Source organism: Triticum dicoccoides, chromosome 3A, assembly GCF_002162155.2.
Source record: "Triticum dicoccoides isolate Atlit2015 ecotype Zavitan chromosome 3A, WEW_v2.0, whole genome shotgun sequence".
Taxonomy (NCBI): Eukaryota; Viridiplantae; Streptophyta; class Magnoliopsida; order Poales; family Poaceae; genus Triticum; species Triticum dicoccoides.
Window position 1 is genome coordinate 16,565,545 of NC_041384.1, and position 4,092 is coordinate 16,569,636.

Sequence of the window (4,092 nt, forward strand, 5' to 3'; positions counted from 1 at the left end):
GTCGTCCGCGGCCTCTGCTCTGAACGTGCCCAGCAACACGAACGGGATGAGCACCACAGTGCACCACCCAACAGCAAGGACAGTTGCAACTGCCCCACGTCGTGAGGAAGAAGTATGCAAGAAGAAAAAAAATGATTCGCAGGGGTTGCGCTTGTGGCATGTTGGACGCATGATCCATATGGATCGCAAGGCTGGCGTGCGACCGGCCCAATCTTGGGCCGGCACCCTGGCTCGAAACATTTTCCTTTTTTTGCAATCAAAGCCATGAGAATATTATATAATTTATATTTTGCAGATAATGTCGTCATATGGGAACGGGAGCAGAATAGGAGTCGGCCACCACTTGTGATGCGTCGAGGAAACCTAATCCGACAGCGACGAGACTTTGCTCTTTCCATAATACGTTGAAGGCCTATCATGTAAAAACATCATCTCACCGACACGATCTGGCTTGGCCATGAACAACGAGACAACCAAGAGGAGCAAGATGGCGCCATGCCAGATGCCTCCCGACCTCTTGCAGATCATGGCGCGGCTGCCCATCAAGTCGCTACTCCGGTTCAGGTGCATCTACAAGGCATGGCGGCACACCATCTCCGACAACGCGACGTTTCGTGGCGCCCACCTCTATACCCAAAAGTCATGCTTGCTCGTGTGGACCAGTACAAGAGAGGACCGCACGAACAAGGTCGCCACCATTGGCTTCTACATGCCGGAGGAGGGTGCAGCCCTCGCGGACACCATGGACTTTCCTCATGAAGACGATGCGCATTGCTTCGCGCACTGCAATGGGCTGGTGTTGTGCCCACGCAGACCGTGGTCCGCATGCTCAACCCAGCCACACGTCGCGTCCTCCCACTGCCTCCGAGCTCCAACAGTGTAGCAACTGACCGCTTCTACAAGCTGCTCACCCACCAAGTGTTTGGCATCAGCTATGACCCTCGAAGCAACACCTACAAGGTCACACGCTTCTTCTTCGGCAATATGGATCCCGGTCCGGGGCGGTTACCACCAGAACTTTGGGATGGAGGTTTTCACCATCGGGGTAGACCAGCGTTGGCGTGAGATGGCGAGGAAACCACCCCACACTGCTGACATTTTGAGAAACCCGACCTTCTTCGAGGGCTCATTGTTTTGGCCCATTGACCAGAACAAACTCGCGGATGGAGAATCGGCACCAGGGTTTCTCCGCTTCAGACAGGAGGATGAATCATTCACCGTCACGCCACCGCCTCCTTGCTACACGGGGCTCATGTACGCAACGCCCTACTTGGGCGAGCTGCGCGGGGGAGCTGAGTGTGGCTCATCCAGGGCCCAAGTATGAGTCAATTGAGATTTGGATGTGCAACGGCATAGAAACCAACCCGCCAACTTGGACACAACGTTACATCTTCGGCGTCTATTGCCCCCAACGACTGAATTTGTCAGAGCCACCATGTACTATCTATGCCAAGATGTCTTGGTTCAACGGGTTATCAAAGATATAGTTGGCGTGGGACGTTTGCTACACCACAACCATGACTCGGTAATCCCCTACATTCCACCCATAGTGCAAGTCTAGTTGAAAATCATATGGCTAATACTAGCAGGGAGATCTCTCTGGTATACTTGTCCAAATCAAATCCTGGTTGTAATATACAAAAAACAAATCTATGTCTAATTTTTGCTTGGACAATTACTCGTATATATGTAAAGTAAGGGTTAAGGGCCCAGACCCCAACAACACCGTCGAATGTTTACCAGCTTCTTAGAATTAGGGATGCAAAGTGGCATCCTGCATCAGCCCACATCCTTTGGTTGACTCAATAAAACCAAGGCATTCCTCTTTTTGTCACAATTAGTGTATTTGTATTACTAGCATAGTTTAGAGGGTTAAGTGGGACACCGCGTTGCATCCCTACTTAGAGTAGGGCATATACTACATTCATAGAAATCATATGCTATCGTAAGTAAGGGCCTTTGGCTGGCCTACGAAGCCGCATGACTGTCACGACCGGTTCTCCGGACATAAATTTCCAGAAAAGACCGTCGTGCTCATCAGCCCCAGGATTACTGTTAGCTGATGAGGCTCCAACTTGATACAGAAATTCCAAGCAGATTACAACATATGTAGTACAAGACCATTCTGGCCTGTGAGTACAACAAACGGTTTCTAGTGGTTGATGGCGGAAGCGGTTTATGAAACATCAGTGTCTATGGGGCTCCATTTCCCACAGGAACAGCTGACCAGGTTAACTCCTATCTTCGCGAGGCTACTATCTCCATTGTGTGGGTTCCGGGGCTGGCATCGCGTCGCTCCTCTCCGAGCGAGAAAATCTGGCCAAGACAATAGCCAGGGACAAGCCAGTGAGTACTTTGAATGTACTCGCAAACATTATGAACACAGGTATAATATAACAATGATGTGCTGAAAATATTTTATGCTCATGACGTCAGTCACAAAAGATAAATGAAACTCTGATGCGTGCAAGCAAGTTATTTATAAAAACGCAATAACATGGTAGTATAAAAATTTATGAAACAAATAACAAGCAATGCCACAGTCGGGCGTCTTAGCGACACCACATAAAGGGCTTTAAAAGATATGCCACAGTCGGGCGTCTGAGCGACACCACATAAAGGGCTTTAAAAGAAATGCCACAGTCGGGCGTCTGAGCGACACCACATAAAGGGTTTTAAAAGAAATGCCACAGTCGGGTGTCTGAGCGACACCACATAAAGGGCTTTAAAAGAAATGCCACAGTCGGGCGTCTGAGCGACACCACATAAAGGGCTTTAAAAGAAATGCCACAGTCGGGCGTCTGAGCGACACCACATAAAGGGCTTTAAAAGAAATGCCACAGTCGGGCGTCTGAGCGACACCACATAAAGGGCTTTAAATGAAATGCCACAGTCGGGCGTCTGAGCGACACCACATAAAGGGATTTAAAAGAAATGCCACAGTCGGGCGTCTGAGCGACACCACATAAAGGGCTTTTAAAATAAACAATTATAGTGAATATCCCGGAGGTAGAACCATCCCAGAGATACTCGATAATAACAATAATATCACGGTAGTCAACAATAATAATAATCATAGTTATCACAAGTCACGAGTAGTAATTCCATTTCTGGTTAACCGTTTCACCTCCGAAGACCGACACTAAGACCGACACCTGACCAATCCCAGACTGTAATCCTTAACCATGGACACGGCTATTCGAATAAGTTTATTCTCTGCAGAGGGTGTACTCTTTACCCACGAGTAACGGATTTCTTTAGTCCATCGGGACTAATTTCGTCTACGGCCTTTTTGTTGAAAACCACCTAACTTGCACACACCAGCTTAACTCACACGTGTCTGGAACCACCCACGACACCTGTTAAGCAAACTCTAAGTGGGGAGGCTACAACCTCGCGTAGCATGGGATCAAATTTATATCGCGCGCTCTAAGGGGTGGCCTCCCCTCTCGGTCCCAACCGGAAACACCCATGCCCCCGGACCAGGTGGCCTGCCTACCAGCTACAACCGGTATCTTCCACCATGGCCTCTCTGTACGGTGTGTGCTAGAAAAAGGTTGACAACTTACTGAACCGTACTCTACTTGCTGTAGAGACGAGTGGTAGTACGAAACAAGTATGGGGGTTACTGGCACAAGACTCGATCTACGGTCGACTCAGGAGGTTTAGGTATTCTCTGCATGGTTAGTATAACGAATATATTTCAACCAACAGAGTTACTGCTCATATCACCTTACCATGCCATACCAGACATAACCGTCCCGACGGAGACCGGCGACAAACTCATGCCTACCGAAGGCAGAGGTTTTCCCGGGTTCCTACCGGCATGCATGCAAGGCACATGAGGGTGATTATCATCACAAGTGTGTTCATTTCCAACAGCCTGGAAATCACTAATATGCACTCATGCATATGATCATACCACATGAAATAACGAGTCCTTTGAAATGCGGTGGTGTTATAAATGTATCCACTATCACACCAAAAAAATATTATGCCGGGATTCAGAATGCTTGCCTTCAATGTGTGGAAAGGCAGGGTGCACTCCAAAACTTGAACATTTCTCCTCTCTTCAAAAATCCTATTTTAGCA